At 42.5% G+C, this 15,723-nt stretch overlaps 1 long non-coding RNA gene across 2 annotated transcripts in view; it reads left to right on the plus strand.

Moving 5' to 3' along the window:
- LOC308628146 overlaps positions 1 to 13,861 on the plus strand; it is a 47,967-nt gene extending 34,106 nt beyond the window's left edge. For both annotated transcript variants that reach the window (XR_014017503.1, XR_014017504.1), the window contains 2 exons: positions 4,094 to 4,216; positions 11,052 to 13,861. This is a non-coding gene — a long non-coding RNA (uncharacterized lncRNA). The remainder of the gene's footprint in view (positions 1 to 4,093; positions 4,217 to 11,051) is intronic.
- Positions 13,862 to 15,723: the final 1,862 nt, after the last annotated feature.

The following is a 15,723-nucleotide window of genomic DNA, read 5'->3' on the forward strand; positions in this document are numbered from 1 at the left end:
AAAAGGGAAATAATAAAGATCAAAGTGAAAAATCTATGAAATAGAAAAACAATAAAGAAAAGTCAATAAGCCAAAAGCTAGTATTTTAAGTAGATCAACAAAATTTAAAAACCTCTTGTCAGACTGATCAGGAAAAAAGTATTAAGACAGAAATTACTCAATATCAGGAATGATAAAGATGACATCACTCAGATTCTACAGATACTAAAAGGATAATAAGAAAATATTATGAACAACTTTAAGCCTATAAATTAGAAAACATAGATGAAATGGACAAATTCCTTTAAAGACACAAATTATCAGAGCTCACTTAAAATACAATAATAACACGAATTGCCCTCTATCTATGGAATAAACTGAATTGTAGTTAAAATGTTCTCATGAAGAAAACTGCAGGCTGAGATGGCTTCACAAGTGAACTCTACCAAACATTAGGGAAGAAGGAATAACAATCCTCATAAACTCTTTAAGAAAATTGAAGTGAATACTTCCAAGTCATTTTATGAGTCCAGCATTGCCCTGATTCCAAAGCCAAGCAAAGAAAACCATAGACAAGTAACTTTCATGAACAAAATGCAAAAATTTTTAAAGAAAATTTTGCAAATTTAATCCAACAATATATAAAAAGGATAAAACATCATGGCCAAATGGGGTTTATCCCAGGAATGCAAGGTTGGTTTGATATGCAAACCCTAATCAATACAAGTCACTATATTAACCATAAGAGAAAAACCATTTGATCATCTCTATAGGATGCAGAAAAAACTTGGCCAAATTTAACACCCATTCCTGATTAAAAACTTAGAAAACTAAGAACAGAAAAGTACTTTCCATCCTGTGTGAGGTCAGCTATGAAAAACCTACAGTTGATATCATATTTCATGATGAAAGATGAAATCTTCTCACCCTAATGTCATGAACAAGGCAAGGATATCTGTTCTCACTACTCTTTTTCAAGATAGTACTGGAAGTGCTAGCCAGCACAAAAAGACAAGAGAAAGAAATAGAAGTCATGGACTGTAAAGAGCCACAGTTGCATAATTATGCATGTATGAAGTTGTCAAGAATCTACAAATAAAACACTAAAAAGTGAATTTAGCAAGCTTGCAGGACACAGGACACTATAAAATATTATTATATTTCTATGTGCCATATACCCGAAATACACACACACACACACACACACACACACACACACTCGGACAGCTACTTTTTGACAAAGGTGCAAAAGCAATTAAATGGAGAAAAGACAGCCTTTTCAACAAGTGACACTGGAACAAGTGGATGCCCATGTGCAAAAGAATCAACTTGAGTCCATAACATGCATCATATAAAAATAATTTAAGATGGATTATAGATCTCAATTTAAAATCTGAAACTGTAAACCTCTAGATGAAAAACATAGGAGAAAATCTTTGTGATCTTGAGTTAGGCAAAGAGTTTTTGCTACAACACCAGATACACAATCCATAAAAAATAAACTGATAAATGGAACTTTACCAAAATCAAAAACTTGTGCTGTTTGAGAGACACTATTTAGAGAAAGAAAAGAAAAATCACAAATTGGGAGAAAATTTTTGCCACGTATATATCTGATAATGCACTTATGTCTAGAATATATAATGAACTCTCAAAATTCAATAGTAAGAAAATAGCCCAATTAAAAATAAAATGGACAAAAGATTTGAACAGACATTTTCCCAAAGAAGTTATATGGATGGCAATGAGCACATGAAAACATGCTTAACATCATTAGTCATTAGGGAAGTGCAAATTAAAATCACAATATGATACCATTACACATATTTCAGAATGGCTAAAATTAAAAAGACTGACCATACCAAGTGCTGCAGAGGATGTGAAGGATCTTAATCCTGATACACTGCTAGTGGGAATATAAAATGATACAACCATTTCGGAAGTTTAAAACTTCTCAAAGAGTTAAACATTTACCACGTGTCCCAGACATTCAATTCCAAGAGAAAAGGCAGCAGATGTCTACACAAAGACTTGTACACAGATGTTCATAGCAGCTTTATTTGTAATAGCACCAAACTGGCAACAACAAAAATGTCCATCCACAGATGAATGGAAAAACAAATTGTGGTACATCTGTACAAGGGACCACTTCTCAGAAAAAAGAAAAGAAAAAGAAAAAAGAAAGAAATGATTTATTGATAAACACAATATGGATAAATCTCAAAAATGACTATGTTGATACAAATAACAAATGCTGGAGGGCATGTGGAGAAAAGGGAACCCTCCTACACTGTTGGTGGGATTGTAAATTGGTGCAGCCACTATGGAGAACAGTATGGAGGTTCCTCAGAAAACTAAAAATAGAATTACCATATGATCCAGCAATCCCACTCCTGGGCATATATCCAGACAAAACTATAATTCAAAAATATACACGCACCCCTATGTTCATAGCAGCACTATTCATAATAGCCAAGACATGGAAACAACTTAAATGTCCATCGACAGATGAATGGATAAAGAAGATGTGGTACATGTATACCATAGAATATTACTCAGTCATAAAAAAGAAAGAAATAATGGAATCTAAAATATGACACAAATGAACCTATCTATGAAACAGAAACAGAATCACAGGCACAGAGAACAGACTGGTAGTTGCCAAGGGGGAGGGGGTGGGGGGAAGGATGGAGTGGGAGGTTGAGATTAGCAGATGTAAGCTTTTACATATGGAAAGGATAAACAACAAGGTCCTACAGTATAGCACAGAGAACTATATTCAATATCCTATGATAAACCATAATAAAAAAGAATATTAAAAAAATGTATATATGTATAACTGAATCACTTTGCTGTACAGCAGTAGTTAACACAACGTTGTAAATCAACTATACTTCAATAAAAAATAAGTATAAATTTAAAAAATAATGTTGAGTGAAAGAAGTCAGGCCAAAAAAAAGACTACATACTGTATATTCCATTTATATAAAACTATAGAAAATGAAAATCTACAGTGACATGAAACAAATGAATAGGGATGGAGGGGAAAGAGAAGGGAAGCCTGGGAGAGATTACAAACGTACAGGGGGTGATGGAGAGATGTTTACTATACAAATTGTTGTGATGGTTTCATGGATGTATACATATGTGAAAACTTACTTTGTATACTTTAAATATGTGCAGTTTTTTGTATGTCTATTACACTGCAGTGAAGCTGCTTTAAAAAAATAAATAAGGCCGCAGAAAGTAGCAGGACTTTACTCTCATAAGACTGTACTCTATCTGGTCTGCAAACAGGTGCACACAAAATCTGCACACTTAGCTGGAGCCTACCTGACAACACCTCTGCAACATTATGCAAATCTCCCTGAGAAAGAAACAATAATTACGTTAGAAACCACCAGAACGTGGTTGTTTCCACATACATTTTTTTGTTTGTTTTCAGATCTGGGTTGTCTTTAGCATGTGGCTGTCAGTTAACCCAACTCGGGGCTTTTCTCTTTGGTTTAGAGAATCTGAAATTGAGCTCTGCTGGGGTTAAGTCCATGTGGTGGTTCATGGGTGTGGAAAGTACCTACAGCTGACCACAGACTAGAGTTCCCTACAACTACATTAGTCTCGGAACTAACTATTGTCTCCTAAGTTGTTTGTTTTTTTAAAAAAAATCCCATGGTCTTCATTTTAATTGCTCTTAACTAATCTATAAAAATACGCTTCTTTTCTGTTCTTGTCAGTTCCTAACTTCAGATTTTTCTTTCTGCACTCCGGGGGAGATCTTGCTCTCACTAAAGAATGATTCCAACATCATGTTCAGACTCTCCTTCCCTTTTGTGCTTCCCTGAGCAGACCTCCCAACCCAGCTGCTGTGAAGGGGCCCAGATCTAAGGGCTGTCCTTGACGCCCTAAACGTGCCAAGTCTTGTCACTAAGGTGGCCCCGTCGGGGCATAGCCATCTAAAGCAACAGTCTACTTCTTATCAGCAAATCTTGTGCTTCAACAAAGCCTTTTCTAGAATTAACCACACCATGGGGAGGTGGGGAGGAGGGCCAGAGCATCCCTGGGCCTGGGTTTACATAACCCCTCATCAGCTCTGCACCTCATCTCTGTTTTGCAGCTTGCTCAGGGAACCACTGGACTTTGTATCTGTGGAAGAAGGGGGAAGAGACCACTGACTGCATTTCTGTCCCTGGGCTGAAAAGGATGCTATGTCAGAGAACCATTCCAGCAAACTTCAAAGGTCAGTATCACCCCATGTGACAGATGAAGCTCAGAGAGCCTCAGCAGCTCACGTGCCCCGGGTCTCAGGGGGACGGGGCAGGGCAAGGATTCGAACCCAGGCCAGAGGACCCACATGCGTTCCTCAGCTCAGCATGCTGCCTCACCACGACTGCTGGGTCACCACCACTCTCCATGACCACCTGTTCATTGCTCCACACTACTGCCGGGTCACTATTCCCCACTGGTCTTATCGTCCAGGTTTCCCTATAAATAAACCCATTTGTCCATGAAGTCAAGGAGGCAGGCAGGGGCCCTTCACATAGAACCTTTTAGGCTGTGGTAAAGAGTTTAGACTTTAGTCTAAGAGAGGGTTTTGCTTAGAAGGAGAGATATGATCAGATCCTTCAAGAAAAGATGCTTACAAGACTAGGAAACAACCTAAATGTCCATCGACAGACGAATGGATAAAGAAGATGTGGTACATATATACAGTGGGATACTACTCAGCCATAAAAAGGAATGAAATAATGCCATTTGCAGCAACATGGATGCAACTAGAGATGATCATACTAAGTGAAGTAAGTCAGAAAGAGAAAGACAAATACCATATGATATCACATATATGTGGAATCTAAAATATGACACAAATGAACTTATCTACGAGACAGAAACACTCACAGACATAGAGAACAGACTTGTGGTTGCCAAGGGGGAAGGGGGTGGGAGAGGGTTGGGCTGGGAGTTTGGGAGTAGCAGATGCAAACTCTTATATATAGTATGGATAAACCACAAGGTATAGCACAAGGAACTATATTCAATATCCTGTGATAAACCATAATGGAAAAGGAAAAAAACAAAAACAAAAACAGAAAGAAAGGATGCTTAGGGACCAGTCCAGGCTCCACTGCAGTAGCCCAGGCAAGAGATGATAGTGTCTTGGACTTGAGTGGTGATAATAAGAATGAAAAAACGTGGAGACACTTAGAAATTGTTTCAGAGGTAGAGTCAAACTAGACTTGTTGAAGAACTAGATGTGGGGAGTGGGGATAATGAGCAGAACCAAGGCTGACTCGTAGGATTTTGTCTTCAGAAATTTGAAAAGCCAAGACAATCAAGAGTGAGGTAAAATCAGACTTGGGAAAATCTTGTGCTTCGTTTGGGACAAATCTAAGTTAGAAATGCCTGCTGAAATAGAAGTAGAGTAGACCATGGAATATATGAGTATGGACTCTGGATGGATATAGAAATTCAGGAGTCATGAACACATTGATTGTAAACAGAAAGCCATGAGAGTGGATGAGACCACCAAGGGAGACACTGTGCATAGAGAAGAAAGAGGGGTAAGAAATGAACCCCGGACAGGGCAGCACTTAGAGCAGAGGCAACAGATGCAGCCAAGAAGACTAGGAAAGAACAGTCAGTGCAGGAGGAGGAAAGCAAAGAGCGTGTGGTGTTCTGGAAGCAAAGAGAATAAAGGGCATCAGGAAAGAGGTGTGGTCAGTGGTGTCAAATCAGATGAAGACAGACTTGTCCACTGAATTTGGTAGCAACAAATCATGGCAGCCTGCCATATAAATGGTTATATCTAAAAATATCTAGAAAATATTGTTCATCCTCCACACATTTAATAAGCACTATGTGTGAGATATGCTCTCAGGTACTGGGAAACAGAGATTCATAAGACATGGTCTCTGTTCTCAAGGAGTTTACAGTGTCGAGAAAGAAAGAGGCAATAGCCACTATTGATACTGCAACAGCCCTGTACGTCAGTTTGCCAATAAGGACCCTGCAGCAGGGAGAGGTCAAGGGATGCCTCAGATATTCGACGACAAAGCCCAGGCTTAAATGTAACATCCAAATAGGAATTCGCTAAGGTGACAGCAGTGATTTGACAAGTTAACAACAGTTTGGCCAGAAAGCAAACGTTTGCAGTTGAGGCAGACTTCAGCAAACAGGGAAGATGCTTTCCACTTTGTGAGATGTGTTCCGGTTGGTGGAAGACTGTGTGAATTAGGTAGACTGAGGGAAAGACTAATTGATTTAGGAGCATACAATCAAGACAACTGGATAGCCTAGTGAAGCTCGCAGAAAACAAGAATATAAAAGTATAAGGAAGATAAAATTAGATTTAACTTGATGGCCATTGTGTCTGAGTAGAAAATGATGTATAAACGAAGACAGCAGAGTGACAAAGACAAGCTGCAAAGTAGGAACCCAGGGGCAGGGATATGTTAAGTCCAGAAAAAACATAATGATCTGCTTTTCCATGTGGGCTTATAAAAGGTTTTAACTGAACACCAGCTAAAATGGCAAAAGAAAAACAGACTGCAAAGAAAACTCAAGAAACCCACCGAAGAGGGAACTTGGGGGCCCAGTACATACGTGCGGATCCCTAACCTTCCCCGTCAGCAACGTATGCATGTAATATACATTAAATAAAAGTGAGGTTGAGAGTTGTTTGCCCAAACTCCATTATCTGACATTATATCTCAGAATTCCTATTGATTTTGCCAGAAATATAACTACTGTAATGGATCTAGAAAATGCCTAAATGGTATTTTCCATCTGAAAATTGTTCTAATTAACTTTTTTTTTTTTTTTTGCTGTACGCGGGCCTCTCACTGTTGTGGCTTCTCCCGTTGCGGAGCACAGGCTCCGGACGCACAGGCTCAGTGGCCATAGCTCACGGGCCCAGCCGCTCCGCGGCATGTGGGATCTTCCCAGACTGGGGCACGAACCTGTGTCCCCTGCATCGGCAGGCGGACTCTCAACCACTGCGCCACCAGGGAAGCCCCTAATTAACTTTTGATCTTTTGTCCAGTTAGACTTTAAAAATTTCTTATGTCAAATCTATTTCTCCTCATCATAATAGAAGAAACTTGTGTCTTCATTTTTAATACCTAGTTGCTTTGAAGATTTTTTTTTAATACTGAATTTTCATTCTTATCTTTTGGACCAGTTATTTGAAAAATTATGATTTTAATGCAGATAATCTGGAAGGGATAAAAGTATAACTCCGAGTAATTTTCATACTGCTGCCAGTAGAAAAGTAATACACAATGCCAATCTATTTTGGCAAAAATTATTTTTAATGGGCAAAAGACTTGAGTGACCAGAGGCCTCATAAAAGAGGATATCTAAATGGCCAATAAGCACGTGAAAATGTTCTCAACCCATTATTCATGAGAGAACTCTAAATTAAAACCACACATGAAATATCACCATAAATCCACTCAAATGGCTAAAGTTAAAGAGATGGACAATACTAAAAGTTGGTAAGATGTAGAAAAAGCAGAGCTCTCACGGCTGGTAGGGATGCAAAATGGTACAAGGCCACTGAAAAATTTTTGGCATTTTCTAGTAAAATATACATTTCCCTCCTGAATCACCCAGCAACTCCACTCCTAGGAATTTATCAAAGAGAAGTAATAGTAAATGTCCACCAAAATGTTTATAAGTTTAATTTGTGATAGCTAAAAATAAGACACAACCCATATATCCATTAAGTGTCTATCAAGACACACTCTAAATTGCAGTGTAGCCATACAATGGAAAACAACTTAGCAGTGAAAAAGAGCAAACTACTAAGATCCATGTAATTTAAATTTGGATGAATCTCAAAAACATTATGCTGAGTGAAAGAAACTGAACACAGAAAGACTATATTGTGTGATTCCATTTTTATGAAGTTCAAGAACAGGCAAAACCAATACTATGATGATAGAAGTCAGATAGTAGTTACCTCTGGGGAGATGTTGACTGAAAGGGCCAGGAAGGAACCCCCTGGGGTGATGGAACTGCTCTGGATCATGATCTAGGTGGGAATGCATAAGTAAGATTTGCACATTTTCCTGTATGTAATGTATATCTCAATTTTAAAAAATATAGAATGAATCACAGATGTAGAAAACAAACATATGGTTACCAGGGGATAAGGCAGGGAGGGGGGTGATAGATTGGGAGACTGGGATGGACATATACACACTACTCTATATAAAATAGATAACTAATAAGAACCTGCTGTATAGCCTAGGGAAGTCTACTCAGTACTCTGTAATGGCCTATATGGGAAAAGCATCCCCAAAAGAGTGGATATATGTATATGTATAACTGATTTACTTTGCTGTACACCTGCAACTAACACAACATTGTACATCAACTATACTCCAATAAGATTTTTTTTAGAAAAAATATACAATGAAATAAAGGTCGGGGGCAGGGAACTATGGTTTTTTCATTTTCTACCATGTGCCAGAAGGGATCTCTTCTGGGGAGGCTGAGCCTCCAACAGCTTGCAGAACTGGTTTAGAACCAAAGTCTGGCTGGTCTTCTCTTCAGTGACTGAGAGCAAGGCCTCTCTCGACTTGAGAGCACCCCAGCTCCAGCCTGTTGATCTGCAAGTGATGACAGGTTTCTCTGTAGAAAGTGCTGGAAGGCTGCCCCTCCCTTCATAGCTGGTCTCAGAAGCCATCGATAGCACCTAACTAACCACAGCCCAGAGGACTCTCCACGCCTGGCTGTAATTAGATAACAGCAGGGTGACCTCTCAGGGGAGAAGCAGGTTTGCTTTGAGACTTCATGCATTGAGCCAGGACCACTTGCCCCTGCTGGTCTTCTTGAGCAGAACTGGGTGTCTGCGGCCATGGGCACAATTCTTATTTATTGGGTTACACTGGCCCAGGCCTATGATCGGGAGCTTTCTTTCTCATGTGCTAGTGCCTTTAACCCTCATTGTAGGTCAGGACTCTTACCCCAAGTGGTAGAGGCCACTCATACTAGAGGGCTGGTCCGTGAGTTCAAATCCCTCTCTCCTTCTCCTTCCCCCATTTCCTCCCTCTCTCCCTCTCTCTCTTCAACTCCATTTTTCTCTGTACTGACTTTATTCTCTGGACCACTTTCTTGCCTGCTCCTGACTTCTTGATTTCAGAATAAGAGAACTTCTCTGGCCCAGGGTCCATACCAGTTATCCCCAAAGGACTCTTATTGAGCCAGGCCAGGGCCAATCACTGCAGCTCAGGCACGGGGCTTTTTGATTGGTTGGTTGGGTTATGGGCTCACCCCCTTGATTGGCAGTCCCACCCCTGCAATGGGGGAAAGGGCCGAGCCAGACAGAAAGCTAGGCCATGCATACAGGGGAGTTTCCAGTGTCCATTCCATGTGCCCACTTCACAGACAGGCACCCAAGTACCTGAGCCCAGATAGTGTAACTGTAAGTAACAGAACAAAGATTTGAGACCAGCTGCCCCTCAGGGTACATGAACTGGAAACCACCAGAAGCCTGTCTCCATCCCACTTAGGGGAATCAAGCCCAGTGCTCCCCAGCTTGCTCCACTGAAACAGAAAGAAGCCATGGGGAAGACACAGCCCTAGTCCAAACTCTTTCCCCCGTCCATCACCCACACTCGCTGGTGATAACAGTAGGATGGTTTCTCTCTGAGAAAAGAATGAGATTGATCTGGGCGCTTATTAAAGGCAGGGGTAGATGTTCCATTTGGGGATGGGGGAGCAGAAAGGATTCCCCTGCTGTTAGGGAGATACACAGTGGGAAGGGGGGACCCTGGCTGGGAGGAGAGGGCAGGGGACAGACCCCACAGGCTCTCTTCACTCTCCTGGGAAGAGAATGTAGGGCTGTGGAGGGGAGTCAGGGACATGAGAGGTCATGTTTTCCCTGTGATTGGGACACTGGTTGAGAGGGAGCCCCTTCAGACAAGGTGCAGCCACCCTGGGGTTCATGGCAGGAAATAACAAGGCTCCTCTGTTTTAGCACTTGCCCTTGGGCATCAGTGTCAGTTGACAGTCCAGGACATAGGGGTCTTTTCCTCAGAGCCTGAGTGCAACAGCTTCCCAGGCTATATACACCCAAACTTCTGAGGACCTCTCCCACAGGTTATGACTTTTAGGCTGTCAGCAGTGGGGACAATTTCTGCCAGGGCTCATGGGAAGGGGAGGATTCAGAAAAAGCCTTCCAAAAGTGGCAACTCCTAAACTGGGTTTTGAAAGATAAATAAGAGTGTTCCAGTTGGCCATGATGGGATGGGGGGCGGAGCATTCCAGGCATTGGGTTGGCATAGTTCTGGGGGTTGTTGGTCCTTTACTATTGTAGAAAGTAAAGGCTACGTCCCCGACAGAGAGAAGAGAGGAAGGCAGGGCGGGAGGCAGATCCCCTGGGCCCCCGGGCTCATGCCACCCCCCAGATTCAGTTTGAGTCCATCTGTATGACTACGGCCATTTGCCACCACCTAGATCACTATCAACCTAATATTTTTCTTCCAATCAACTAAAAAATAAATTTTATCCTACTACCCAAAATGGAAGACCATCTTACTTGTCCTAAATAGAAGACAACCATAAAAATAGAAATATAACCATCAAAATAAAAACATTCACCCTTATGCCACCTAAAGCCATCTGGTACGTTATATACCACGTTTTGGAAAACTGCCATGAGCCGCAGGGAGCCAGGGAAGGATTTGAAGCAAGAGAATCACATGATCAGACCTGTGCTTTAAAAAGACCAGTCTGTTGGGAGGCCCGTGAACAAGCAGAGGGCCAGGCCAGAGGAGAGAGCAGTTAATCAGTTGTCTACTTTTACAAACCCCGTACAGATGTCCTTAAAAAGAAAGCCAAGTTTTTTATCCATATGTCCTTAAAACTAAATTGGGCATCCTTTTCTAGAAGCTCACTAGTACTAGCAACTGGGAGTTGTGAAAATGGCCATTTGGTACAAAGAACCGTTTTACGATGAATGGCCGGTCCAATTCCCATCTGGTCTCCCTTTGAGGGGTGAGTTTAGATTCTGGGCTTTCTAAGATCTTTGGGTGAAGAGTGAGCAAAAACCTCTCCCCTATTTTCAGGGTTGAATTCACACAGAGAGGGAACTGGAGACTGCTGACTGTGGTGTATAAAGTCATCGACTGAAGAGGACCAAGGAGCTTATCTGAAGGAGGTGCATCCTTCATCCTTTCCCCACTCAAGGGACTGAAACCAGGCTCTCCCACAGTGCCTGGCCCATGGCTGGCCCTGGGCATCTCACATTCGTCGTTTGCCGCGATAACAGAGGAGTGACGGTCTTGTGTGCAGGCCTGAATGCCAGGGCATCTCACAGAAGTTTCACTGCTGTGATGGCAAATTTTGTGTGTCAACCTGGTGAGGCCACGGTACCCCCTTGTCTGGTCAAAAACCATCTAGACATCGCTGTGGAGGTATTTTTTAGGTACGGTTAATGTTTAAATCAGTAGACTTTGAATAAGGTGGAGCCGATGACCCTCCATAACAAGGGTGGGCCTCATCCAATCAGTTGAGGGCCTTAAGAGAAAGGACTGAGGTTCCCCGAAGAGGAAGGAATTCTGCCTTCAGACTGCAACATAGAAATTCTGCCTGAGGTTTTAGCCTTTGGACTCAAGACTACAACATTGACTCCTGCTGGAATTTCCAGGCTGCCAAGATGCCCTGTAGATTCTGGACTATCTGTCTATCTATCACCTATCTATCTATCTATCTATCAATCAATCACCTATCTATCTATCATCTAGCTAGCTGGCTATCTATTTATCTATCTATCTACCATCTAGCTAGCTGGCTAGCTATCTATCTACCTACATATATATATACATACATACATCTTATTGGTTCTGTCTCTTTGGAGAACCCCGATTAACACCATTGCCATAACCTGGAGCAAGCCACAGCACCAAGTCTTTTCTTTGTTATTGTTGTTTTCATCTATTGCTGCCACCCCAAAATGTAGTGCCTTAAAGCAGCATTTTATTATTTTTCATGATTCTGTGGGTTGACTGGACTCAACTGGACCGGTTTTCTGTTCCACGAGGCCTTGGCAGAAGAGGCTAGTTATCTGGGGCTCCGCTGAGCTGGAGTCTCCAAGACTCCCTTCCTCATATAGCTGACAGCTGGTGCTGCCTGCTGACTGGCACCCCAGCTGAGCTATCCTCAGGGTGCTTGGTTCCCATCCACGTGCCATGTGACCCAAGCTCCTGGTATCATGGAAGCTGAGGTCCAAAAGCAAGTAAGCAGAAGCCACCAGCCCACTTAAGGTCTGGACTCGGAAGTCCCAGAACACACTTCTGTAGGAGTCCTTTGGTCAAGGCAGTCACAGGACCCGCCCAGGCTGGGGAGGGGAATAGATCCTACATCTCAATCGGTGCATAAAGGAAGGAATGAATTGATGGTGGCCATGTTTGGAAACTATCAACCACGCCAAGTATATTTCCCCTATTTTACCCTGAAAAAACCAACAATACATAAGCATATTATGTTATTTATATCTATTTGGGAACACTTAAAGATGTTTCTTTAGCTGCAATTTTTCTCTGCCCACTTCCAAAGAGGATGTGTAGTCGCTTTTAGTGAATGTAATACAGTAATTGCACTGTTGGCATCAAAATAAAAGATTAGAAAAAGCCATGTAGAGATAAGAGAAAAGCACGCTAGAGAAAAGCTTGACTAAAATTGTTACTGCAATGGGGCCTCCATTCACTGAGTTCCTGCATGCCCTGGAAAGGGGAAGCTAGCCTTTACCAAAATATTCCATTTGATTGAAGGGACCAGGGCCTGCCAATGGGAGAACCTCAAGAGGTAGGAACTTATAAATGACTTATAAATAACAACAGCGTAGAAACAATCCCTCAACCACAGATGCAGAGCGTTCTTCTCCCAGAAAAGGGATCACATTACAGAGCTAGAGTCCTGCTGAGGGGAGTTAAAACAGTAGGACCAATGTCTGGGCCCCTTGCCGCCGACCCCTCAGAGCCCAATCTCGGAGCATAGGCTGGTTCCCAGACTTTTTGAAAATTCTTCTGAAGACCGGTGAGCACCCAGGCCTGTGTTTGTGCTGAATTCCCTGCTGTTCAGCTCCTGGTAGTAATTGGATGAGATGCCTGATAACTGAGCAAGGTTGATATCACATCAGGCAGTGACTCCAGGCTCTTCTGGAACCTCCGGAGCTCTGGATTACTGGACAGTGCATGTGGCACTCCATCCAGACGTGAAGGTTGGTGGGAGGGCCACAGCGGAAATTCCGAAGAAGGCAATTAAAATGTGTTAACCAAAACAGGAAACATCGGTGAGGTAGATGAGAGAGTTTTACTTCAGAGGTGTGATTTTATCAATACTTTGATTGTTCAAAAACTCATATTTTATTTTTAGAGGTATTTTTCCAAACAAGCCCAAACTTTACTTCTCACTCATTCTAAATTCTTGTGTCTTTTTCATGCTTGCATTTGGGGCAAGATTGAGACAAAACACAGAACACTTTGTTCATGTTGGAGTGTCACGTTCTTTTTTAAAAGCACAAAAGGATTTTTTACTGGTCAAGAGATGCTGTTTCCTGAAGGAGAGAGGGCATCAGGCCAAAGCACTGGTTTAATCAAAAAGATTTAGGAAGGAGTGAACATCTTTTTTCTGTGGTGACCAAAATGATCTCTGACCACTGGCAAACTCATAGCATCGGTACTCAGTGTGACAGATTTTCAAAGCCACCAACTTCTCCAGATCCAAGATGGTTCTGTGCCCATACTCAGTGGATCCATGGCAAATTCACTGAATGTGAGAATTAAAACCTTCCAAAGAACAAGTATGTTAGCCAATGATCATCATTATCATCTTTTTCTATTTTTTGGTCCTAAGAAATTTGGGACAAAATTAAATAAAAGGCTTTTGATTTAATTCAGCCTGTCTTTTGTGTATAAAGCTGCCATGTACCTTCACCTTAAAAAGTTACTGTGGGGGCTTCCCTGGTGGCGCAGTGGTTGAGAGTCCGCCTGCCGATGCAGGGGACGTGGGTTCGTGCCCCGGTTCGGGAGGGTCCTACGTGCCGTGGAGCGGCTGGGCCCGTGAGCCATGGCTGCTGGGCCTGTGTGTCCGGAGCCTGTGCTCTGCGGTGGAAGAGGCCACAGCGGTGAGAGGCCCGCGTACCACACACACACAAAAAAGTTACTGTGAACAGGCTGGTGAGTATGCTGTAGTTTTCCATTTTGTGGAGTACCATGCAGCTGTGAAAAGTATTGATGAAGGAGGTCAGGGACATAGAAAGTTATTTCCACTCAATAGAATGCTGAGTGGAAAAGAAGTATATTTCCTAATGTGTACACTGCAATGATCCCATTTTGCATATATCTATCTATCATCTATCTATCTTTCGATACTCACATGCATCCACACATACCTTTTTTTTAAAGATTTTTTTTGATGCGGACCATTTTTAAAGTCTTTATTGAATTTGTTACAATATTGCTTCTGTTTTATGTTTTGGTTTTTTTTGGCCGCAAGGCATGTGGGATCTTAGCTCCCTGACCGGGGATCAAACCTGCATCCCCTGCATTGGAAGGCGAACTCTTAACCACTGAACCGCCAGGGAAGTCCCCATCTATACATACCTTTAAAGGACATATACCAAAATGTCAACAGTGGCTATCTCTGATAATGTTTTATTTCCTTCTTATTGTATATATTTATTTTCTAGTTTTCATAGAAGAAATACATGAATTCTTATTTTTAAAAAAATTACCAAGACACTGAAGGAGCCAAGAACCCCAGGGGAGTAAACCTGCTGGCGAGTCTACACTATGAAGACCCAGCTTCTCCGGCAGGCGGCCCACAAGGAAAGCCACTTGCTCGCCTGACCGCCCCAAGCACAGACGTAAGAGTGTGGGGTGAGACCCACCCTACTGGCTCTAATGATCGACCATACTTACGGAGAATATTCTGAATGTTTTCACATCCACGTTTTCTGAATTCATTTTCTGGGGAGAAAGCACAGTTGTAGGACAGGCAGATTCAGGACTGGACATTCAAGTGGGCATCTACTTAGGTTAGGAGATTAAGGATCTTCCAATCTGCATCCAGGTAGGACAGATGTGTGTCCACCCTGGGCTGGCTAGTCCTTTGGTGGCCCTACAAGCAGACATGTTCCCCATAACCATCCAGCTTTTATCTGGAAGGGATGTTGCAACTTTCTGCTGTTTCTGAGGCGGCATAAATGGTGGTCTTCCAGAGTGGGCATGGGACAATTGGCAGGACAGCTATGGCACCCCTGGTACCATAGCCCTTGGGCATTGGCCAGCCCACCTTTTCCCCCAGCTCTGCCTGTCTTCCATCTACCCAAGAAGGGCAACCAGTGCCAGAATGAGCAGGGACTCGAGGTCCAGAGAGCTGGGTGGGGCCGATGCGGGTGGAAGGAAGTAAAGGCAAGGAAGTCTTTACTTTATCGCCTGCAGAAAGGTGTATCGGAGAAGCCCCTGCTGTGCTGGGCTGCATGAATACATGGAAATTGCCCAAATGCCCGGCCCCTACTGTGACTGAGTCACACGGTTTCCAGAGCACAGACAAAACAGGAAAATGCTCATGGGAAGGTAACTTCCTCAACGGCGGGGATATTGGTCTGTTTTGTTCACTGCTGTCTGTCCAGTGTCTACCACAGTGCCTGGCACAGAGTGGGCATCTGATGAATAAATTCATCCGGGAGTGCATGAATGAATGAATGAATGGAACTTGCTAGTAATCAAAGAAATA

This window comes from Mesoplodon bidens, assembly GCF_964165515.1.
Source record: "Mesoplodon bidens genome assembly, chromosome: 14".
Taxonomy (NCBI): Eukaryota; Metazoa; Chordata; class Mammalia; order Artiodactyla; family Ziphiidae; genus Mesoplodon; species Mesoplodon bidens.